Here is a 26,062-nt window from a genome sequence, read left to right on the forward strand (position 1 = left end):
ATATTTTTATTTTTCAAAGCATATCATGACTATGATTTTGTCACAAAATATTTTATTCATGCTGAACATATTAGATGTCATTTTGATTCTTAAAATTATCAATTTAATATCTCTAGTTGAGAACTATATCTGAGAGCCAGTCTTGATTTAATATGTAATAGTTAAGTAGATTCCTCAAAGAAACAAAAATTTAAGCCAAGTTCACACTAATTCCCATCAGAAGTGGGTTCTTTCCTGAGTTTGAGTTAGATAGGATTAATATCTGCTTTACCATATAGTTCTAAATGTTCAGTCTTTCTTTTCATTTCATGCTCAATATGTCCTAGTAACACATAATATATAAAGTTGAGAATAAGTTGCAAACATCTATTTTGAGGGTCCAGATTGTATCACCCTAGGCTAAGCCTTACCATTGTCTTAACACCTCCATGACTGGCTCCACAACATGACTTACACAGTCTTAGTATACTGAAGTCTTCTTCTAAAAAAACTGAGGTTGTAATGTCTTTGTAGATGATGATTACATTTTTGGTAAAACACATATCCTTATATATACCATAAAGCCTGGAGGGACTTCACAGCTTTCTAGTAGCAGAAACAATTTCAGTTCCTTCATACTTTCTAGCTGGTCTTATCTCATTCCATCTATCTCTCTCTTTCTCTCTCTCTCTCTCTCTCTCTCTCTCTCTCTGTTCACAGACACATCAGGCTACTACTCTTTTTTCTCTATGGCCTGTTGGTCACTCTGCAATAGCAGCAGCATGTAGTGGACTCCTACTTGTTTTTGGATATCCAGCTCACATGCTACTGAAGAGAACTCTTGTGAGATTCCCAACTCTGATCATGACTGTTTCCTTGCTAGTATTTTCAAAGTTTATAATGACATGATCTATTACCTGATGAGTGTCTGTATCTTCCACTAGGACATTAGCTCACAGTTCTTTTCCAAAACACCTATAAAATATAGAAAATGAGAACATTCAAATTGTATTGCTGAATAAATAAATGCTTTCTCCCACCTAAAGGTGAATATCTGAAAGAAACTAGAATCTCATGGAAGAAACCTAAGATTATAATTTCAGAATATGAACATTAAATCTCTAGGGATAGAGAAACAATCACAGAGGATCTTTCATTGATGTGAAGACCTATTTCACTTTCATAAACATAGTGCCTTTTAAGTAATGTTAGTAATATATATTCATATTTAACAATCAGAAAAGATGGGCTTTAAACTCACACTGAATGCCAAAGATAACAATATTCTAATCTCTTCCCTATAATATTTTAAGAATATATTTTCTCCTGTGCTGCTTCGTTACTACTCTATCAAGAGTATTCACCACGAAGAGACTTATCTATCATGCCATAGAGTGCTGAAAGTGTAAAAGCCTGATCATAAAGTTCACTGATTATGCTATGGGGAAAAGATATGCTAAGACATTGCTGGTAAAACCCTGATGAAATTATACCTATTGATTAATCTTTTGACCCCAAACATTCATTTCTAGAGGCTTAGTATAAAGAATTACCACCACAAATATGCAAATGGACATGCACAAATCTATTAGATAATTTTATATTTGAAAATATTGAAAGCAACAACTTGTAAATCATGGAGGATTGGTTGAATAAATTTTGGGTACACACATATGTGCATGCATAAACACACACACACACACACACATATATATATATACACACACATTACATAAATAAATGAATACTGTGCATAAAAAGCAGAATGAGTACAATCTTATAAAATTATTTGACAGGAGACACATTTTTAAAAAGTCTAAATAAGAAAAATCACAGAATACTGCATTTTTAAGAAATGAGAAAATTAGAAAATATGACTCTCTATATTTATGTTTAATATTAATGCATCTATAATATTGTATGCATATTAATATAGCATTGATACTTATACTTAAAAGCAGTGAATGACAGGATACAATAGAAATTGATTATTTGTAAGACATGCCAAATATCAAGTGGAAAGAAAACAACTGGAAGTAATAAATTTTCTGAGTGTGTTTATGTTTTAAAATCTGTCAGAGAACTGGGCATGGTGGTGCACACCTTTAATCCCAGCACTTTGGAGCAGAGGTAGGTGCATTGCTGTGAGTTCCAGGCTACTGAGATTACATAGTGAATTTCAGCTCAGTCTGGGCTAAAGTGAGACCTACCTCAAAAACAAACAAACAACAACAACAAAAAATCTGTCAGAATTCTACATATTGCAAAATAGAATAGATAAAAATAAGATTAAAATCCTGTAAGCTGAAGGGAATGGGAGGAATATAGGAAAGAAGGAGTAATCTCTAGTGATATTTTCAGTGTCTAACTCTATAGCCTACTTTATCATTATAGGTAGAGCTACATTATAAGAAGAAATGCTAGTAGACATTAAGCTTTTCATGGTTGGTTTGTAGCTCATTTATGATACCATTGTGAGAAAAGAAATTATGAAATTGCACTGGATTAGATGATTGGGAAATAAATAAATTCATGGATATTAATAGCAAAGATTTAATTTTTAATATATTTTTTACTATGATATACATATAACAGAAACATGGAATAAGAGAATCTGAAACCAAACACAAAACTTCTTTGGAAAAGAATGGGAATTATAGATATCAGCAGTTATTTTTTTTAAATTTTTATTATTTATTTATTTTTTTAATTAGTTTTGTATTCAGCAAATACAGGCAGTTTGGTACCATTGTTAGGTTCATCCGTGGCCTACCCCCTCCCCATTGGCCCCTCCTTGTTCAGGTATATGGGTTGTGCATTGTGGAGTTAGCCCACAGTTATTGGTATGATAAATGTCTCCGCATATCATGACCCAACCTGTGGCTCTGACATTCTTTCCGCCCCCACTTCCACAAAATTTCCTTGAGCCATGTTGGGTTCATTTTTGGTCTGCTTCAGTGATGAGGTGTTGGGGGCCTCTGAGGCTCTGGCTCTCTGATTTGGTAGTTGATTTTTCGCTGCGTTGGTCTCCTTCCCCCTTGTGCTGGTCCGGTTCATCAGGAATACAGCACCCTTGCTTGTTTTGCCAGTTTTCCTTAGTTTCAGCTGGGGCCCTTTTGAGGTATGATGGGGTGGCTTTCTCCTTAGGATCTGCATCTATCTAAAATCGAGAAGCATAGTCTCCAATGGAGTGTAAGTTAACACCAGGGCAACTGAGATAACACTTCCTTTTTTTGAGAGAGAGTTTAATAGGTGTAGGCCCTCTTGTAGCCCATGATTGGAGGTAGCTTGATATTGGAGACTGGGCTTATGTTTGGATATCGTTCTGACTTGTTTCCCAGCTCCAGCTATGGGTCCTGTACCACTGAGGGGATCATTTAGCCAAATCAACAGCAGTTGGTTCCCCACCAGGGCACTTACGTGGGCATCACAACAGGTTATTTGCTGCTAAGTAGGTTGGACCATGTGTTGCGTAGACAGATACTGGTCATTTCCCCCAGTTGCCCATGTAGCACCTTCTGGCACTAGACATGCTGACTGTCTGGGGACTGACTCTCTCCTGGCTTCCAGACATGCCATTCCATTTTAGTGTCAGCTGCATATGGAGTCTCCAGCAATAGGGTCTTACCACTAAGCTTTGGTGGGTCATCAAGTACTCTGACAGAAATCTGTCATTCTTTTAGGAAACTTTGTAGGTTTCTCTGATCAAAAGCTCATTGTGGTTGATAGCCCCATGCTGGTACTGGGAGTTACAGGTCAGTGTCCACTAAGAAAATGAGGAAAAAATAACTAATATACAAGAGTTAGAGAGACAGGAGAGAGAGGAAGAGGGAGAGGGCGGGAGGGAAGATGTAGAAGATTTAGGTTAGACTTGATCCTACACTCTCCCTTGTATTGTGGTTCAGGTGTTTCCTGTAAGGGCCTGGTGAATGTTCAGCCATTTGGTCTGCATTTTAGGAAGTAGAATTATATGGTACCATTGCCGTTTGGGTCTAGAACAGATCATTCTCAGTGAACTTACCCAATCACAAAAAAGAAAAAAAAAATGTCACATAGTCTCACTCATCTACAGTACCTAACCTGAATCTACCCAAGATACCTTACATACCCAGCAAGCATCTCATGGACTAGACACTGGGATGGATTGGGAGGGTGGGGAGGGCATCGAAGGGATGGGAAACACTAATCTTATTTTTTATGTTTGTTTACTTTTATTTATTTATTTGCAGATGACAGGCAGAGAGAGAAAGAGGCAGAGAGAGAGAAAGAGAGAGAGAGAATGAATGGGCATGCCAGGGCCTCCAGCAAATGAATTCCAGATGCATGCGCCCCCTTGTACATCTGGCATACGTGGCTTATGGGTAATCGAGCCTTGAACTGGAGTTCTTAGACTTCACAGGCAAGCACTTAATCACTAAGCCATCTCTCCAGCCCAGAATTAATGATTTCTAATTATGCATACATATGCACATGTATATGTGTGTGTGTGTGTGTGTGTGTGTGTGTGTGTGTGTATACAGGCACATATTTGCATGTGTATATTGGTTTGCATGCATGCTGATGAACATATGCACACAGGATACACAAGCTTTCTAGCTCTGATAGCTATCAGAACAACAACCAAAACTACCCACAACACAGTGAAGAATCCCAATTCTCAGAGTTTGTTGCCTGCTTGGGTTCCCCAATGCCACAACATGGAGAGAAGCAGCTGGTCCTCCAGCTGTGACAGTATGGCTACTATGTGGACCTGAGAAATGGGAAAGTCCTCAAAAATGATGGAAGCACCTGACAGGAACCCAGGCTGCAACTTGATGGAGTTTATGTTGGACCAGCCTGGTAGAATTTGAGCACAAAAGTAACTATGGGTCATTATTATGAATTCTAAACCATTGGAAAAATAGAAGTCAATTTGGCCATATGGAATTTTAATTGGGTCAAATCAATAAGTCAACCATTAAATAATACAGTTCCACTGGTTACTGTAGACGAAGAGCTCATATTTTGTGTCCTTAACTAGTATTGATATTAGGGAAAGTTCTCAACAAATTTCCTTTTTGGATCATCATAGTAAAGGCTATATTAGGAACGAACATTCCATAGATACTAAACTGGGGGGGGGTGGCATTAATAGGTGCAGGGTATTTGAATAGTTTTCCTCTCTATACCTACATGTATGTTTACAGATATGTATATGTGGGTATACTTATGAACACATGCATTTATATGTGTATATATAAAGTATACACAGTCCTTTCCCAGTATCATATGTAAACTGTTAAATATTCAGATATATACTCCTAAATCTATGAATTTTAAGGAGAACACAATTTGAGATTTATTTCCCAGTTGGGTCCCTCTCTGTATAAGGCTTTTTATTCTTTTTTATGATTCAGTTTCTTCATGTATCTATTCTTCAGTTTCTTCCTTTGGTAAGAAAGCATGATTGGTACTATGTACCTATTTCTTTAAAATTTTATATATATATATATATATATATATATATATATATATATATTTACAAATCTGAGATATACATATATATATATATATATATATATATATGTCTGATATTTGTAAGGAGAGACAGAGAGTAAGAGTGGGCACTCCATGGCCTCTGGCCACTACAAACAAACTCCTCCTGCTGTGTGCAGCACTTTTGATATCTGGCTTTACATGGGTACTGAGACAGAGGAATTGGAAACTAGGCAAGCAGGCTTTACAAACAAGTGCCTTTAGCTGCTGAGCTATCTCCACAGTTTAAGGTTTATCACTCCCTAGGAGTGTTCTCAATATTTTTATTAGGGTTTAGTCTCAGCTGATTTTATTTCCTCCTCCTCAAAAAAAGTTATTTACAGAAGGTATATATCAACAATCTGACAGCCAGTGAACTTGACATGATGAGCTGGCATCAGTTTTTTTTTTTATCTCCCCCACAATATTTTTATGTGTGGCCTTGAATTTTGAGTCTAATATTCTACACAGCATATTGCACAGGATGGATGGCTAAAACAAATTTAAGAATGAAAACCCTTAATGGAACTGCAGACATGTTAATGCTTGTTGTCCTGTTATATTAAGCATACATATACACAGTCGTTTTGCTTATTATAATACAGAATTAAGTGTACAAAGATGTTAAATGGAGAAAAGGGGGGAGAAGGAGAAGGGGAGGCAGAGGGAGAAAGAGAAAGAGAAAGTTAAAGAGAAAGAGAAAGGGAGGAAGAGAGTGAACCAGCCATAAGAATGCCCGATAGACAGTTGCTATCTAAGTAGCTTCAATTGTTACATTCCTGTTGTTATGTTTTACCTGTTATGATGATCTACCTCCCCTGGGGTGTGGCAATCTGCTGTGTGCTTTCTATTTGGTCTACATCATTTCTTCCAAAACTTTCTCTTACTGCTTCAGGGCTGCTTGTCCTCACTAAGGCTACAGCTTGTGGGAAGCAGCTGAGCCGGGGTCACAGAGTTTAACAACACCCACCACTATGATTGTGAACGCTGGGGTTTAAGGGAGCTGGATCTAGTCACGTTTTCTGGCAAGGAAAGTCTCAAAAGAGATTACATGTGAATGGGAAAATTGTTTGATTTATGTACCAAGAAGTAGAACATTATATTAAATTGTGGGGACCTTGTTTGTAATGACTCAGAAGTGGCCCTTCCTCACATACTCACAGCTAAATAAATCAATTCCTCAATTCTGACTTGCTCTTGACATCGCCTTTAATCTGTGAACTACAAAATGCAAAGAAATCTTGTGTGCACTCCTTTCCCTCCATCTGTGTGTGGCTGTCAGGCCTGCAGTCAACAGCTCTTGGTAACAGAAGTTAATTGGAAGGAGCTCCTGTCTCCAGCTCCTTCAGTAATTATTGAAGTCACTCTCGTGGCTTGAAAGAAAGCTTTTTGCTTTCACAATATTTGATAAAGAAAATCTTTTTTTTTCCCCTCCTTATATAATCACAGAAAAAAAGCAAAGCCAAGCAAAATGAAGCAATTTCTATCTGTTTGCTAAACCACAGAATTGCTTTAAGGTGGAATAAATGAAGGTTTTGGTTGCACATAATAAAAATGCATTTGAGAGATAGTTGTGCCTGGTTGAACTCTGTGTTGCTGGTACCCTACCTTGGGTTTGACATGACATGAGCACTCAGTGAACGAAGGAATATTTGCTATTTGTAACATTCTTGCTAATTTCTATCTAATTCCTCTTATATATGGGACTTTAATAGAGGGGAAACCTTGTTTGAAACCCTTAGGTCTAACATCAATGCAATGAGGTTATGGCAGACTGACAGATGCCATTGAACTCTGTCCTGTGTCAGAACCATTGTGATTATGTAGCACACACAAGCTTGGATAGATGAATGGTTTAAACAATTACTTTTTTCTAGTATACTGTCAGCACACAGTAAATGCATAGTAAACCATGGTTTTTGTGTCTCATTTTATAATGTATCTACACAATATGTAAACTCTTGTTCCACTTATGTCAATATATATTTTTTTAATTCAAGATCTATATTATTTTTATGTGTCCTTAGCAAGTATTGATATTAGAGAAAGTTCTCAAAAGAAATGACACAATTAGCCAACAAATATATGAAAAAATATTCCAATAATATGAGTCATTAGATCCAAATTAAAACTACATTGAGATTGCATCTGGGAAAATCAAAATGGCAGCCATGAAGAAAATAAGTAATAGAGGGGCTGGCTCTCCAGCAGTTAAAGGCACTTGCCAGATGCACAAAGTGGCACATACATCTGGAGTTCCTTTGTAGTAGCAACAGGCCTGAGTATGCCCATCCATTCTCTGTGCTCCCTGTTTCTCTCCTTGAAAATAAATAAAAATATTTTTTAAAAAGTATAAAAACTAAAATAAATAACAAATGCTAATAAGGATGTAGGAAAGAACATTTTACAATTTCTAGGGAGAACACAGCTGTGTTGGCTGCTATAAAAATCACCATGGAGGGCTGGAGAGATGGCTTGGTGGTTAAGTGCTTGCCTGTGAAGCCTAAGGACACTGGTTCAAGGCTTGATTCCCCAGGACCCACGTTAGCCAGACGCACAAGGGGGTGCATGCATCTAGAGTTCATTTGCAGTGGCTGGAGGCCCTGGCTCACCTATTCTCTCTCTCTCTGCCTCCTTCTCTCTGTCTGTCACTCTCAAGTAAATAAATAAATAAATAAATAAATAAATAAATAAATAAATAAATAAAAATCACCATGGAGGATCCTAAGCGAACTAAATAGAACTATATTATGGTGCATACATACCACTCCTGGATATGAGCCCAAAGGCATCCAAGTCAACACACATAGAAGATAGCTGTACATACATGTTTACTGCAGCACCTTTTATAATAGCCAAGATGTGGATTCAGTTTAGATAATTATTAAGAGACAAATGCATGTATAAAGAAATGTGGTATACATACATAATCAAGTTTGGTCAATTTTTAGGAGAATTAAATTATGTCAGTGGCATGAAAACTGTTGGAAATAGAGATTATCAGGTTAAGCAAATTAATCCAGAAAGACATTATTAAAAATTTCTCATATAAGAGAACATTAAAATACAAGAGAGTGAAAGAGTGAAGGAATAAAGAGAAAAGTAAGAGGAAGGAAAGCAAATATACATTTTCCACATGCTGAATCTAGATTTGAACACACACACACACACACACACACACACACACACACACACACACATATATATATATATATATATATATATATATATATATGTATATATATATATATATATATATACATATATATATATATATATATATATATATATATATATACTGAAAATAGAAGTACTATTCAGTGGATGAAAAAGAATTATATGTGGGGCAAGAAGGGAGAGTATCAAAAGGGAATATAATCATAATGCAATGATATATATGTATGAAAATTACACTCAATATTTTCTGTTAAATAAAAATAAATGAAACTAACATTTTTATTTTTCTATTTATATGGTAAGCAGAGTGAGTATACTATTTCCTTCTCTCAGGGAATCTTCAGTCTGATTAGCATGAGAAAGAAATATCCATCGAATTGAAATATAGCCTAACGATATTTGGGTAAAAACATGGTTTATGAACACAGAGAGTTGAGCAGTCAATTTCACATTTGGGAACAATAAAGGCTCCATATAGGACCTGGACTTTTAGATTGTCTCTGAAGGAGGAGTATAGATTATAGGCTGGAGACCAGTGAAAATGTAGTGCAAACTGAAGGGAAAGCACTTGTAGAACTATACAGTACTGTATGTGATCAGAGCTGAAAGAAATATTTTCTGTCTGTCTGACTGTCACAGTTTGGATATTTGTATAGATGCTGGAGAGTAGCAGCTTCAATGCTTATCTGTAAAGCAGCAGGAATTTAAGCTTGAATGGCAGCCCAATCCAAGGGACAGCACGACTTATACCAAGTAGCCAAACAGCAAATGGCAGGCTGGAGAGATGACTTAGCAGTTAAGGTGTTTGCCTGCAAAGCCAAAGGACCTTGTTTCAATTCCCCAGGACCCACATAAGCCAGATGCACAAGTTCGTTTGTAGCGGCTAGAGGCCCTGGTGCACCCATTTTCTCTCTATCTGTCTCTCTGCCTCTTTCTCAAATAACAAAAGTGTTTTTTTATGACCCTCATCATGTTATTCATGGAAGCTCAACAAATAGGAATGTTTTGGACAAGTGAGCACTGGTCACTACCATCAGAGAAGTGTCCAAATGACACAGCATTTCCCCAGGACAGCGACAGAAGTATCAGAAGAGGAGTTTGCATGCAGCTTGCAGAAGCTGGCAGGCATTGAATACAGGGAGTGAGTGAAGCAGATAATTTGTGTACTTTGGTGACAGATGGCAGGATAGTGTGAAATCAAAAGGAGCTGTTATTTGGGTTTCTTAACTTAGCCCTAACTTGTTCAATAAAAACAGGATTTTGTATTTAAACAAATGATTAGATGTGTCAGTAGAAATGTAAACAGCAACATAATTCCATGAAGTCAGTTTTGTTTTTTCTCTTTCTACATTTTAGTCTGACACACAAAAAAGATGCACTTGGAAATTAAGACTAACAATTTGGTGATGTTAGAAAGTTAATAATAGTCAAAAACTAGTTTTTAGTGTATCCTGATAAGAGATGGCAGCTTTCTTGTGAACCCCACTTGCATTGAGAGGAAAAAAGAAACACTAAAATTTTCCAAAAATGTTATTTTTCAATACTGATTTAACTTCTCTAATTTTCTATAAAATATCTTTGTTATAGCAATTTTATAAGTATTCATTAAATCAGATGTCAATGATTATTGAATGTCCAATAATTTCAATTATTGACACAATATACAAAATTTCCAAATTATTCCTCCACATAACATCATGCAAAGAAAAAAAAAACACATTTTCATGGGTCTGAGGCAGGCAATCATAGAAAATAGTTTAACCCCCTGGGTCACTGCTTGGCTTGAGCAGTAAACACGCTTATACCAAACAATGCCCCTAGCAACTTGTTAGGAACCTGGGATCCCCACTGTACTCAGCTCCATTTATACTCTGAACCAATTAACTAGTTTTCTCCTCCCTTAAGTGCCCATTATGCATGGTCAGCAGCTATTTAAAGTTACTCTGCAATAGACTGGGTGTGCTACTTTGAATGGATGCCCCACCATAGAGTCAGAAGTTTTATACAAGCTTATAACTTGGTGTCACTGTGAGTAGATCCTAGGGTCCAGCCCTAGGGTGTGTGGAGGGAAAGGAGGAGGAACTGGAATTCCAGTCCAAAGGTATGCAGGGTGCTGGACTTCTGCCTGTGATTCCTGAAGTGTCCTGCTTATGGTGCAGGGGTGGTTGCTTTTCTCTCTGCGTGGACCTGTGAAAGGAGGACAGCTTCTTTTACCATTATGGCATTTCTCCTGGCCCTGTGAGCTTTAAATTAATGTCTTTCCTCCCATAAACTGCGCCTGCTTTGGAGCTTCATCCCAGAAGTGTGAAGCTGACCAAGGCACTAGGAGATCAGAACAACAGGGACCCTTCAGCCTAAACTAGTTTGGGGTGCATAAACAGCATGGCAAACTGTGATCACTAAGCAAACATTTATGGAGAAACTCCATCTTATGCATATGTACAACTGGATGTACATATCATTAAATCAGACTCATCATGGGAAGGAACATGTGCAATGCAGAAAATATTATCCAACTCAAATCTGTCAAGTAACCAAAGCATCACCCAAACTATACTCCTAGCAACCAATGAATGTGTCTTCCTGTAACCTATCAAAAGAAAGCCCAGATTACTTCCTGGTGCCCTTTGAGTACCACCAATCCAGTGACTAACTCCCTCTTTGGCAATGTGTTCAAACCTTTATTATTACTTTGCTCTGAATAAATTTCCTTGCTGCTTAAGTAGTTGTGTGTAGTTTTCTTCAATTATTTTAGGTAGATGTCAGGAACTTGGAACCACCAATAGACCACTGCTAACGGAGTAAAGTGAACATATTGTTGCACAATAGGCATCAGGGGTGTGAGAGATTAAACTTACTTAAAAGAATTTGAACCTTATAGATCATGATTTGTGTGTACACTAAACCTCCTACACATTCACTCTAGAGTGTTTTGGCTTAGCTCATCAGTGAGTATCTGCTGCTCTCAGAGATTTTGGTAAACTTATCCTCACACTTTTATGGTCAGTGTTTCATGTAAAGTATAAAACAATCTCTCCATAATATTCTTGTCATTTGCAGTATATAAAGAAAACTCATGCTTTCTCACAAAAACTAGAGAATAGAAGTAATACTTGCATTATTTTATTCCATCTTACAGATGAGAACATATGTGACCAGATTGAATAGGGTCACACAGGATTTGAACTTAGGTGGATAGCCACTAGTTTTTCTTTATTCTACTGTATTCCACTTGGACACATGGAGCTTGTGCTTTTTTTCTAAGGTACTGTTTTTTAGTCATTTTGAAGTTACATTTGATTTACTTTTCTTTATAGAGAGTCTTGTAATATTGTCAAGATGGCCTCTGACTAAGGGAAAAGCTGTACTATTGTTTGACTAGATGGATATGTTGTGTTCCTCAAATTTCATTCCAAATGTCTGTTTATGCTCCAAATCTTAACTCTATATTACCTTGTTAATATCTGTAATCATAGGATATTTGAGTCTTACTATCTCTATTTTACTCAAGATCAAGTTAAAATGTAGGTTAGATTTGTGTTTTACTACGGTCCCTACAAATGTGAATAGAGATGTGAGTTAAATCCACATCTGTCTTTCAAGGTCTGTTATTGTAACCCATTTTACGTTTTTCTTCAGTAAGACAAAATAGCTGAGATAAATCATTTATGAAGAGACAAAGTTTTTATTTCAGTTCAAAATTTCAGGACTTTTGCTCATGATCATTTTGCTCTTTTGTGTCTCTGCCTGTGTTGAGGTTCTTTCAGACTGGGAGCACTTGGAGGAGTAAATCAGTTGGCCTCACTCATAGTGAGAGGAAGAGAGAACAAGGGGTTGGGGACAAGATATGCCTTTCAAGGGTCTTCCCTTAATTCCCCTTCCTACTGGTTCACTCAGAACTCATGATCCAGTCACTTCTTATTAGAACTACCACTTGGGGACCAAGATTTCAGCATTTAATATTTGTGAATAATCTGTACGCAAACCACAAAAAATCCACACTTTATGTTTCCTTAATTTTTATTAATCTGCCAACATTATCTGGTATGGTTGTACATAATCTATAATTTAATTTATACATGCTCACATATGAGAAGTGCACACTTGGATTAAAGTACTAGGAGCCAATCACTAGCTAAAATTGTACATTCTTTTATATTTCAATTAGTCAAATTTCATGAAACAAAAAGAGGAGAGCCCTATTTTTCCAAGCCTTTTGATAGGTTATTATGAGTAAATATTTCACTATAATTTTACAATGTGAACAAGTTGGGATAAGAATGGAAAAGATGTTCTCTATAGTTTAGGTAAAGTTAGAGGATTTGTAACAAGTTGATGATACTGGTCCCCAGGTGTTTGAGCCTCATAATAGCAAAGATTTATTTATTGTGTTTTCTTTATTTTTTTCATTCTATCTAGCAATCTTCATCACCAGTTCTATGCCTAACAGAGAGGGTATAAAGGCTGACTTGGTGCCTGCTTTACACATTGTGTTTTCTGAGATCTTGAAATCAGTTTCAGGGTTGCATGAAAACTCTAAAGAAATATACAAAATGGTGCTTTTATTTTTTAAAATATATTTATTAATTTATTTGCAAGAGGATGAAAAGGGAGAGTGAAAGAGACAGAATGGGCATATCAGGATACTCTGACACTGCAAACAAACTCCAGATGCATGCACCAGGTTGTGCATCTGGCTTCATGTAGGCACAGGGGAATTAAACCCTGGCCATCATGCATTGAAATCAAGCACCCTTAAGAGCTGAGTCATCTCTGCAGCCCCAAAACTTTTACTTTTACAGGGAGAGCATCTGGCACATTCACTAACGACTCATACAGCCTTTCTAATGAAGCTTACTACAGAGCAACCCTGCCTTCTAGTCACAGCCTTGGCGGTGCTGTTGGTGTCGAGCTGCCTGGATTTTGACTGTGAGCATGGTATAACTGAATCCAAACTCCAAAGGCATTTCCAAGTTGCTTTGTGACAATTCAAACCTTAGTTTCTATGTGTAAACTGGGATACTTATCTTTGCCTCTCATAATTCTCTGAGTAATGCACGTCAACCAGGTTCTCACATATGTAGTAATTCTAAAAGTGATGGTAATGGCCTAATCTTGCCTCGTACCTTCCATAATTGTACCTACTTCAGAGAGCAGCAGGGTGCTTTTCTCATCAGAGTGGTTCAACTGTAATTCATTGATTCATTAAGATACTGATCAGACGTTGTGCTAACAGACTAGCCACAATGAGAGTCAAGACATGAACACAATTAGAGTCAAGACATGAACACAATTAGAGAAGATCAAAGGATTGGCCTGTAGATCCCCACAGTGAATAGCAGTGACCCCATCAAAGACCCTCAGCAGAATTGAGGTGGGGGCAAGGGGATCTATATGTACAACTTTTTATTTAAAAAAATCAATAAATTAAAAAAAAACTAAAACCTCGGTTTATGTTTCTTTTCTCAATATCATAATATAAACTCACAGAGTTCACATTGCACCTGTCAATCTTGATGCCATTCTTGTCACAATTTAATGTGTGACATACTGATGGAGATTTCCCAGGATACTACAGAAATGAGGTTCCAATTTACAAGAGGTACATATGTGAAAAAAGGGTTTCTACATACTCAGATGATGAGAGAGGGAGAGAAGGGAAAGAGAGAGAAAAAGAGAGAGAGGAGGGCAGGCTGAGGAATTTAGGATTGTACAAGTATGCATCATTAAAAAGAACAAAAGTAATTTCTGGAAAGCTACATAAAATGTATAAATGCTGATAAGAAAATAAAATATCTTACCATCAGTTAGTGTTTTATAGAATAACTAAGTCCCCATACGAACATAGCAATTGTACATAAAATATTTTACATGATGATATGGTAAAATATTGTTTTCAATTCTACTACTATTACTGTGGATTCTTTTTAAAATAATTATTTATGGACTTGCAAGTAGGGAAAAAAAGAGAAGGAATAGTCTTACTCATGCCACAGCATCCTGCCATAATAACAAACTCTAGATGCAAGTATTACTTTGTATCTCTAGAATTTTGTGCATCTGGTATTTAAACCTGGGCTTGATATTGCAAGCAAGTGCCTTTAACTGCTATGCCATCTCTCCAGCCCTAGTGTGGATTTGTTCTGGGCTTTTAATTATTTCTTGCATGTGTGTGTGGGTATGGTGTGTGTTTAGTATACATTCATGTACACATGTGTGCGGGCACATGCTTAAGTTTCTGTTTGTGCATGTTTAGGACAGAGATTGATGTTGGGTGTTTTCCTCGCCACTTTCTTGAGCCCAGAGCTCACAGACTTTGCTTGTCTAACTAGCCAACTTGCCCTGGAATCCTCTATTTCTTCCTCCCCAGCCCTGGTATGACAGACATATTGGCTGCAATTCCCATGCAGCATTTATGCTGAACTCTGGTCCTTACCTTGTGTAGCATGCAGTTTATCCACTGACTCAGCACTGCAGCTCCCACATATTTTTATTAACGAATCTGAGAAGTTATAGGATAATTTTGACATTCTCATACATGTATATCATCATATTGTGGGTTTTATAGTCATAATATACACCTTGTCTCCTTGCAGCAAAAATGTTTACGTCTCAGCCATGCCTACTCTACAGTAAATGTAATGACAACCTATAATCTCAAGTCAGTCCCTGAGACCAGTGTGGTCAGTGAAGGACTGAACTCCACATATGAGTTCTCTACCTGCTACAGATCTGGCCTCTCAAGACCCAGAACCTGCTAGATATTCCATAGGCACATTAAATTAATGTTCTATTAAAGTTACTTACTGGATTATTTACACATATAGATAATGTTTTATGCTTTTTAACTACTGTTTTTTTTTTTGACTACTGTCATTTAGAAGTTTAGATAAATGTCAGACAGTCTGGGGAAACAAAGGAAACTCTCCCTAGTGCTAGGAAAAGGGTGACAGTTCAAGTTCATGCAGGGTTGTGCTATTCATTCTCAGCTGACGACAAACTCCTCCTTGTTGTTCTATGGTATGTTTCTACTCTAGGGCAGAGCCAGAAGGCATCTGCTATTTGCTAGTGGGTGGCTACAGAGAATACACTGTCCCTCTCTCTCACTCCCACTCTCAGTGCCATGGAGAGCAATTACTTCCTTAAGGACCAGAGCAGGAGCCATGCAACTTGCACTGCGCACACTGAGTTCTTTCTTCAGAATGGAGCTCAAGGGGAATCTTCCCTGGTTGCATAAAAAAAAAAAATACAGTGATGTCAGGTAGATCAAAGGTGCATGCCATGGTGTCTCCAAAGTTGTTCTGCTTAAGCAACTGTACCTTGATGTGGAAACTCTTGGCATTGTCATAGCCAGCTCACTGGATACTGCATTCTGATCATAATCTCCTTCCTTTTACCTTCTCTTAACTGTCCTCACCTCACCCCGTTCTGCACCCCAACTAGTCCTTTTCTCCTATTGGTATCTCTCTCACACCTCTACTGTTTATGAATAACCTATTACTTTAATTGGAGTTGCATGCATGATCACAAGTGGGGACTATTTACAAGAACGTGTGGCTCTATCAATGGCCAACACACAGCAGAATATATCTCCAAATCCTCCAGGCACATAAACTGTGCATAACTTCTTAGGAAAGGAGAGGGCCCTTATGCCCTCCTCCATTGTCCAGGATAGAGTTTTGATGCATTCAGTATTGTTTGGTCCTGTTTCATAATAAATAGATAATATTTAATTTGTACATGAAGTATTTTGAAAAGAATGGCCTCATTTTGTTGAAGAATATTACCAAGAACATATTTCCATGCCTCAGTAATATTCCCATTTATTCATTCATCACCAAATCAAGTCCAGATTCTTTGCCATTACATATATGCATTGTATATATAAGTATGTATGTATTGTGGTCCTACCTCACAGATATTTGGACACAAGAGGATTAATAGGCATTGCATAGAAACTTTAGAGAGCTTCTGTTATATTTGAAGCAATAAATTATAAAATAACTTCAGTTGGCATGGAAATATGAATGAGAAAATATATAAGAGAAAAATCTACAACAATATGCAATAATACCACTGGATACCCAATGAGATTCAGGGAGTCAGTTTATTTCCTTAAAGAAATAATACTGCATGGCAGGATTAAAAAAGTGTAGGAAAAAAATTCAGGATGATTGGGCATAGGCCAGCAAGCACACGGAATACTACCAGATGACAGTAAGTCACATTGATTCCAGGGTAGCTTTTCAAGGTAAAACACATAAAACTATGTGGATAGCTGTTTCGTGAAGAGGTCCCTAACCTTTACAATAACTTCGCCTTTGTTCTGTTATCCTTATGGGTCTAGAGTCATGAGAGGACCTGAGCTCAAGCACATGCAGGAAAATGATTGCAGCCTTATGTTGCATGTCATATATAGAATGGTCTTTAGTTCACTGTAATGGACCACCAAAGGAAAACATTTTCCAAAATTTCTAGAGACAAATGAAACACATCTTCAAAAAGCACTACCAAATGATCCAGTCATCCCAATACTAGGACAAACCAAAGGAATGAAATCATCAGGACAAAAAGACCCATGATTACCTTGTCCATTGCATTAGTATCCATAATGCCTAGGAGACAGGGGGAACTGTAAGGTCCACCAGCATAAGAGTGGAACTAGATGGAGATATGATAATTCTCACACTAGAATATATTTCAGCCATAAAATAAGAAAGCCTTATTATTTATAACAACATGAGTGGACCTGGATGTTAAGCAGAATAAGTACAGCACAGGAACACCGGTACTGCTTTATGGCACTCATATGTACTATTCCAAGACTTGATCTCATAGAAATTGAGTAGTATAGACGTTATAAGAAATAGGGAAGGCCCAACGTGGTGGTGCACACCTTTAATCCCAGCATTCGGGAGGTAGAGGTAGGAGGATTACCGAGAGTTCAAGGCCACCCTGAGACTACATAGTGAATTCCAGGTCAGCCTGGGCTAGAGTGAGACCCTACCAAACAGGGAAGAAGAAGGAATAGGAGGGAGTAAGAGAAGCCATTTAACATGTACAACATTATTATGTGATGCAAGAATCCCTAATGTTTCATGGCACTTAATGGAGAATATGATTAATAATATATATTTCAAAACACATAAGAACTCTTGCCTAGCACATGTGAGGCCCTCGTACTCAAAAATAAAAACAGAAAAATATATAAAATTTAGAAAATATTTTGAAACCAGAAATAAATGATAAAAATGTAAGGTAATTAGGCAGGGCATGGTGGCACACGCCTTTAATCCCAGCACTTGGGAGGCAGAGGTAGGAGGATCGTCAATAGTTTGAGGCCACCCTGAGACTATATAGTTAATTTCAGGTCAGGTTGAGGCAGAGTGAGACCCTACCTTGAAAGCAAAAAAAAAAAACAAAAAAAAAAAACAAAAAAAAGTAAGGTAATTGATCTCTGCCCTCTGCCCACTGTATATATGAAAGAAAATATCACATTATGCATCATAAATTTGTACACATATGTGCCAATGAACACAAAAGAAACTTAGTGTCAAAGTTTTGTCACTGTGACACCTTCACTATCACGTAGAGAAGGTTTATTCAAGGAGGCAACTTAAGTATGTAATATGAATTTCAATGACACATGGCATAGCACTGATTCTTGGTGACAAGTTAACATGAATAAACCAGCGAGGTTCCTGCTTGGAATGTGAGAGAATCACTCCGACTAAATCTAGCAAATCTCTGGCTGTTACATGCTAATCATTTTTTGTTTTGATTCTACTATTCTTGTACATATTACTCAATAGATCATATACCACCTCTGTGATGCATATTAAAATTTACTTGAATTTAACAGTGAGAGTTTCAACTGCTTTTCTTTGTAACATTCACATTATTTTAATACAACAAACACTTTTTTTCATCAACTTGCTTCACTATTAATTATATTTAATGTGATAAGTACAGTTGGTAGAGGTCTTGCCTAGCCTTTACAAAACCCATGATTTGATCTCCAGTAACACATACAAACTAGCATTGTGACACAGACTAGAAATCCTAATATTTGAGAGGTAGAAACAGGAGGGTCAAAATTTCAAGGTCATCCTTAGCTACATAGTACTTCAAGGTCAGCCTGGAATACAAGGGACCTTATGTAAAAATATAAAATTCCATAAACGTATTAAATATGTGTCATATTGTGGCCTAAAGAAGCATGCTGCCAGGATATGGTAAATGCCAGAAACTTCCAAAATAAGAGCTGTGAAAAATGAAGCATGTTAGGGGGCTGAAGAGATGTCTTAGTGGTTAAGACACTTGCCTACAAAGTCAAAGAACTTTGGTTCGATTCCCCAGGAACCAAGTAAGCCAGATGCAAATTGTAGCATATGTGTCTGGAGTTCGTTTGCAGTGGCTGGAGGCCTTGGCACACGTCCATTCTCTCTTTCTCTCTTTCCCTGTTTGCATCTTTCTCTCAAATAAATAAATAAAAATATAAATTAAACCAAGCATATTAAGAAAATTCATCATTCCACTTTTTATTTCAAGATTATTCCTGAGCCAAGTTAAATAACAAGGACTAGTTTGATTAAAATAAAACTACACAATTTACCCATTTGTTTAGTGACCAAACTCCCTTTTGCTCAGAGGTTCAATTGTACTTCTCTTTCAAATGTTACACAAAGATAATTGATATTACATGGTTGAAAATAATTTACCTTCTCTATATTCATTTCAAGATTTACAAGCAAGTTTTGTCATCCAAGTTATGCTTGCACATGAAAATTTAATGATAGAATTATTGCTTAGAATCCCTCATATTTCAGTCTAGCTACTGGGGAGTATGATTCATATGTATATTTAGAAAGATTTGTAATATAATTCAATTACAGGAACTAAACACAAATTGGGTTTTTTCCCTAACCATTTATTGTACCCTGAGGCTTGGATGCAGACTTTTTAATTTTATATTTGTTCATCAATAGTGTGCATAAAAATGCACTAAAACCTTCTGCTTTCTCCACACTGTCATGCACATCGTTAGTTAAATATTTAATGCCATCAAGCACAACGAGGGCATGCAATGAGCATGCACTGTACTATAAAACCTTGGTAATGGGTTTAGATCTCTGGGGTCACCACTGCTTTCCACTGATATGACAAATGAGGGGGAGTGTCATCAAGATGTGAGTGTAAATAGCAATCTATCCTGCCATGGCTGCTAACAAGATTAATCATAAGTCTCTGAAATTGATGAATAAAAAAAATTGGGCCACTGTACTAGTTTGTATCTAAGCTAAAAATATTAGCTATAGCTTTTTATACTTCTGGATAATTCTCTTGTCTAGAGTGACCCTTTCCCATGTACTTTAAGTTTTGATAACTTACTGATACTCTGCTAAAAGCTTCCATTACTGATTTGTCATTATTCATTACATCTGTCTGTTGAAATTAGGACATGCTTTTTGCAACAGAAGCAGAAAGCTGAGAAAAGGCCAAGACCTTGGTTCCATGAGGAAATTCAGTGATTTTTCTCTGAGGCATATGTTCCCAAATGAAAGGACAAGGCACTAAACACAGTGAAAATATTGCCAAATTATTTTATCTTGGGAATACCATAAATGATATTTTATGATATGCTTACATGTTTTTAAATTTTTTGTTCATTTTTCATTTATTTATTTCAGAGCAGCAGAAACAGAGAGAACGGCAGAGAGAGAGAGAGAGAGAGAGAGAGAGAGAGAGAGAGAGAATGGGTGGTCCAGGGCTTCCAGCCACTGCGAACAAACTCCACATGTATGTGCCCCCTTGTGCATCTGGTTAACATGGGTAATGGGGAATCAAGCCTCTAACTGGGGTCCTTAGACTTCACAGGCAAGCGCTTTACCGCTAAGCCATCTCTCCAGCCCTGTACATGTGTTTTGTAAATATTTTATTTATTCAGACAGACAGACACACACACACACACACACACACACACACACACACACACACACACACACAAGTGAGAGAGAGAAAGAGACACACACACACACACACACAGAGAGAGAGAGAGAGAGAGAGAGAGAGAGAGAAACCTAGGGCTTCTTACCACTGCAAACTCCTGACATATGTGCCACCTTGTACATTTGTGCCTTTGGCTTATATGGGTACTAGGGAACCACTCAAATCTGTGTCCTTCTGCTTCATAAGAAAGTGCTTTAATCTCTAAGGCTTAAATGATTTTTTTTTTAAATTTTGAAATATTATGGCTGCCTAGAGCCACAATATATTCTTGAAGAAATAGGTAATGTATCAAAGAGGTTTAAGGTTATAAGTTTATAGAAAGACACATAAAAATTGAATTGGAGTATCAATGTTTATCAAGGCTACTTTTTATATTTTCTTCATTAATTTCAATATGATGTTCATTTTTTTTTGTTTGTTTTTAGGGGAACACATATTTGATGGGAATACCTGAGTGTTAACTTACTTATGGGCATTGATCTGTTGATATTTCAGCTTGTATTTGTTAAGTACTCACTGTGTGTGTACTAAGCACTTTTCTAATTTAGGAGCAATGAATAAATTATAAGACCTTAAATTTTATTCATCTTTTATATCATAGTCCATTCCTATCATTGGTTTGACTTCCTTCTTATTTAATTGTATTGTACCTATCCATGAGTAATAGTCAAGATAAGTTTATACCAATAGAAGGTTTGGGTTTGATACTACTCAGGATATGCTTATTTATACTCCTAATATAATTTTAAAACTAAAATAGAAGGGTGGTTAATGGCCTGTCCCCAGTCATGTAACTATCTTTAACATATCTCCACCATTCCTCTAATTCACTTCCTACTTATCTGAGTCACTTCTTTTGTGGTATCTACTTTCTATACTGGTGTAGGAATTCAAGGAATGTGAATTCAGCCTCATGTCCCTGTATCACCAGTGCTGAGCTCAGCATCTATGAACTAGAATGTGCGCAGTATCAGCTTTTGGACTGGAAATGTCAGCTTTTGGGATGGAATTCCCTTTGAAGTATCCCTTCACCATGAGGAATGATTGCAGGGGAAGTAGATATTAGGGAGGTACATTTACTACACAGAGAGGTACACTGAACGCTGCTGGTTGGGTTGTGATTTTCTCCTAATCTGTTTCTGCTAGTGGATAATGTTAGCTGCCCAAGACATTTTAAGTGAGGATCAGCTACAACATCAAGTTTGCTATCCAGTTATAATAAAATACAAACCTCCAATCAAATTTTTCCATATACACAGACCAAGACCTTCACTAGAAACCAAACTCAAAATGGTTCTTACAACCAATTCTGAAATATTGAAGCCATGTAATGTTGCATGTGTTCTTATCACCATCTGGTTTGACAAAAAGCTCTTTGGAGAATGTGAACAGAAGAAAGATTCTGTGAATTCCATAGTGCTCATTAAGAAATTATGAATTCTTCTATATTGAAAACAGAGCATAGATGAGTGTAGGTCAATTTGTAGACACTATCCTAGGAAACATTGGTTCACAGGACACACTCAGATTGTATAATTCTTGATAAGAAAAAAAGTCTTAAATAAGCATATGAACAAGTGTATGTATTTTAAACACTTCCCTTTGGTCAAAGAGACTACACCTAATAGCAGTCATGCTCTTTACCAAGCCAATAATTCCATCAACTCAAATTCATTTTTGACATTTATTATGTTGATTCCAAAAGCTACAGATATGGACAAAGAGGTAGATGAATGAAGGAGTTGCAGCTGACTTTGCAGGCTAGCCTTTCTGATATAATGCCAGGTGAACATCACTAGAGTATAGGTTTTTATTACAGTAAATTGCTAAGATTTTTATCCTAAATGGCACATACATAATACCTCACAATACATGAAATGTTATATTTGTGTTTATAATATGTGTGTATATATACACTTGTATCAATGAGTGTCAGTGTGCACACATGTGTATATTCTAAAGTTTACTGTGTTCTATACAAGCGAAGTGCTTTCTAGAATTCTAGCTTAAGGTTTGCATTATTGGTTGTTTCTATAGGTCTTCCATAAATGAGAAAGGGTTGTAAAACCTTCATTTAAACCTCACTTAAACTTAATATTTTTGAATTTATTTTATTTTATTTATGCGAGAGGGAGAGAGAGAGCGTGTGGGTGTCAGGGCCTCCAGCCACTAATGAACTCCAGACACATGTGCTACCCTGTGCATCTGGCTTACGTGGGTCCTGAAGCTTTGCAGGCAAGTGATTTAACCACTAAGCCATCTCTCTATCTATCTTTCTTTCCTTCCTCCCTCCCTCCCTCCCTCCCTCTCTCTCTCTCTCTCTCTCTCTCTCTCTCTCTCTTTCTTTCTTTCTTCTCTTTCTCTCTTTCTTTTTTCTTTCTTCCTTTCTATTATTACTACCACTATTATTATTAACAATATATTTCTTATGGATACATCATGTGTTGGCACTCTCTTTTACCTTGTACTTGGCCCCATTCTTTTGGAGACCCTCCTCAGTAGGTTTGCAAGTATTCCCTATGACATGGCAGTTTATGCGTCATGGTAGCAGCAGTTACTTTTTTATGTCATCTTCCATCCCAAAATCATTGGTATCCATGTTATTGAAGTAACTCAGAGAGTTAAACTGTAATTAATATTTTCATGATTTTGTTAACAAAAATATTTTAAACTATTGTGGTGGTTTGATTCAGGTGTCCCCCATAAACTTAGTTGTTGTGAATGCTAGCTCCCCAGCTGATGGATATTTGGGAATTAATGCCTCCTGGAGAGAGTGTATTGTTGAGGGTGGGCTTATGGGCTTTATAGCCAGTTTCTCCATGCCAGTGTTTGGCACACCCTCCTGTTGCAGTGGTCCACCTTCTGTTGGCCAGGGGGTGATGTCCACCCTCTGCTCATGCCATCGTTTTCCCCTGCCATCATGGAGCTTCCCCTCGAGCCTGTAAGCCAAAATAAACTTCTTTTTTTCTCAGAAGCTCTTGGTTGGGTGATTTCTAACAGAAATGCAAACTGGACTGCAACAGTAAAGTGGTACCGAGGAGTGGGGTTGCTGCTGGACACCTGACTGTGTGGGTTTGGCCTTTTGAGCCGGTTTTCAAGAGGTATGTGGAAGGAGTTGAAACCTTGGCTTAAGAGATGCCTTGAAGTGCTGTAAGTACAGCTTGATGGACTATTATGGTCAGAGCTACAAGACTGAATGCAATAAAAACTATGGACAGTGAGGTTTGGCTTATGAGGGTGAGAAAGAGCTTTGCCTGGACTGGGCTAGCAGTTTGTGTGAGAAGCTTGCTCTTGTGCCCATGTCTTGAGAAGTTGTGCAGGGTTGCTTTGCATAGAAATGAACTGGTGTGTGCAGAGGGATATGGCACAGAAAGAAAAACCTTTGGGTGAACTGTTGCCTGTTCAGCTGCAACTGAAAGATTACAGCCTTTGAGACTGGGCTAGCTGACCTGCACTGGGGCAACAAGAAGAATGTAGACTCTTTTGAAGGGGCCTGAGTGCTCAAGGAGTGTCCTGTTCTTCAAAGTCTGCTTTATTCCCCCCTGGATTAACAAATTGGCACCCTACCTGGTATCGTGGAGTATAAGAAATGCTGGAAAGAGGGTCATTGAGTTTGCAACATGGTCTTGTGTTTTGGAAATGGCCATGGGCAGTGTGAAGCGGGTTTGCTGGTTGCCTGCATAGAGACCCCATGGGGCCATGAAGATGAACCGTGGATTGCAGTGGAGACCCAGTGGAGATGCCAGGACCATGAGATGGCTGCCGAAGAGCTGCCGGCCAGATGATGTTTCCCAGGACTGTGAGTAGCCTAGCTGGAGGGGCGGAATTGAAATGCCAGAGACTTGTTGCTGGTTAGAATTATTGGACTTGAAGATTTGTCACTGGTTAGAGTTGCTGGACTTGAAGCTAGAGTTTGATGTTTGCCCTGGTTGTTTTAAATCTTGTATTGGTTGAACGTTTCTTTGCTATGCCCAATGCCATCTTTTGCAGTGCAAATATTTATTCTGTGCCATTATGGGTTTTTTGAGGTTATTTTTGGCATTATGGCTCATTTAAAAGATATTGGACTATGGGGATGTATGAACATCATTGGGATTGATAAAAACTGAGGGGACTTTTAAACTGAGATGAATGCATTGCATTTTACAACATGTATGGATATCAGTTTATGGGGGCCAGGGGCGGAATGTGGTGGTTTGATTCAGGTGTCCCCCATAAACTTAGGTGTTGTGAATGCTAGCTCCCCAGCTGATGGATATTTGGGAATTAATGCCTCCTGGAGAGAGTGTATTGTTGAGGGTGGGCTTATGGGCTTTATAGCCAGTTTCCCCATGCCAATGTTTGGCACACCCTCCTGTTGCAGTGGTCCACCTTATGTTGGCCAGGGGGTGATGTCCACCCTCTGCTCATGCCATCTTTTCCCCCTGCCTTCGTGGAGCTTCCCCTCGAGCCTGTAAGCCAAAATAAAACTCTTTTTCCCAGAAGCTGCTCTTGGTTGGGTGATTTCTAACAGCAATGCGAACCGGACTGCAACAACTATATATCTAGAGAAATGTTTAGATTTTCAATTGTATTTCTTTTTTTAAATATATTTCTTTCACTATTTTCCTACTCTCCATCCATATGTTCATAAAACTGGTTCTTAGTACAGAGTAAAGACACAATTTAAAAGTAGACTGACTGAAAAACATACCATTATGAGACCATCAGTATTAAGGTTTGCAGGTTTCTTTCCTAATTTCAAAATATCTTTTTCATTTCAGATCACCACAGGTAGCTGTCTTACAACAATAGGCCGATTGATTCTCGCTGCAAGGGGCAAAGAAGAATCTACCAAATCAGGTATGGCTTTCGGGATCAAAAATTATCCACTCAAAATTAAACATATATAATGCACTGCAGGCTGAAACTTTCAAAATATTCTCACAATAGAACTTGAGGCAATTGATTTTAGAAATTACTAGAAGAAATCTATGTGTTGTTTTTTTTTTCTTTAATACAAGATGTCTTTTGTGGAAAAGAAACTATGCAAGTACTTGTTAAGGCTTCTACATTGTAATTTGCTCCACCTAATAATTATCCTATCAACACATATTCTGCCAAAATGTCTTTAGTCACAGTCCTTCTAATGTAATCTGGGTGCTCATTGTTCTCCTGTGTGATGGGCCCTGGAAGCTCACAGCTTCTTCTCATTCCAATCAGTATTTGAATCCATTGTCTGTTGAAATGAAAGTAACAATGATTGTTAGTACAGATGTTTCTCTAGAATTGAAAATGTAGGGGTTACAAACCACAAATTACGCCAAATACTCATAGTCCATGCATGCATTTATTTTGGGATGATGAGATAAACATTATTATCATGTGAAAATAAGGTACCGCT

General features: G+C 37.5%; 1 long non-coding RNA gene across 1 annotated transcript in view; it reads left to right on the forward strand.

Moving 5' to 3' along the window:
- The window catches only part of LOC123459258, a 660,147-nt gene extending 634,616 nt beyond the window's left edge, over positions 1–25,531 (forward strand). The window contains exon 3 of the long non-coding RNA XR_006636157.1: positions 25,443–25,531. This is a non-coding gene — a long non-coding RNA (uncharacterized LOC123459258). The remainder of the gene's footprint in view (positions 1–25,442) is intronic.
- Positions 25,532–26,062: the final 531 nt, after the last annotated feature.

Source organism: Jaculus jaculus, chromosome 3 (assembly GCF_020740685.1).
Source record: "Jaculus jaculus isolate mJacJac1 chromosome 3, mJacJac1.mat.Y.cur, whole genome shotgun sequence".
Taxonomy (NCBI): Eukaryota; Metazoa; Chordata; class Mammalia; order Rodentia; family Dipodidae; genus Jaculus; species Jaculus jaculus.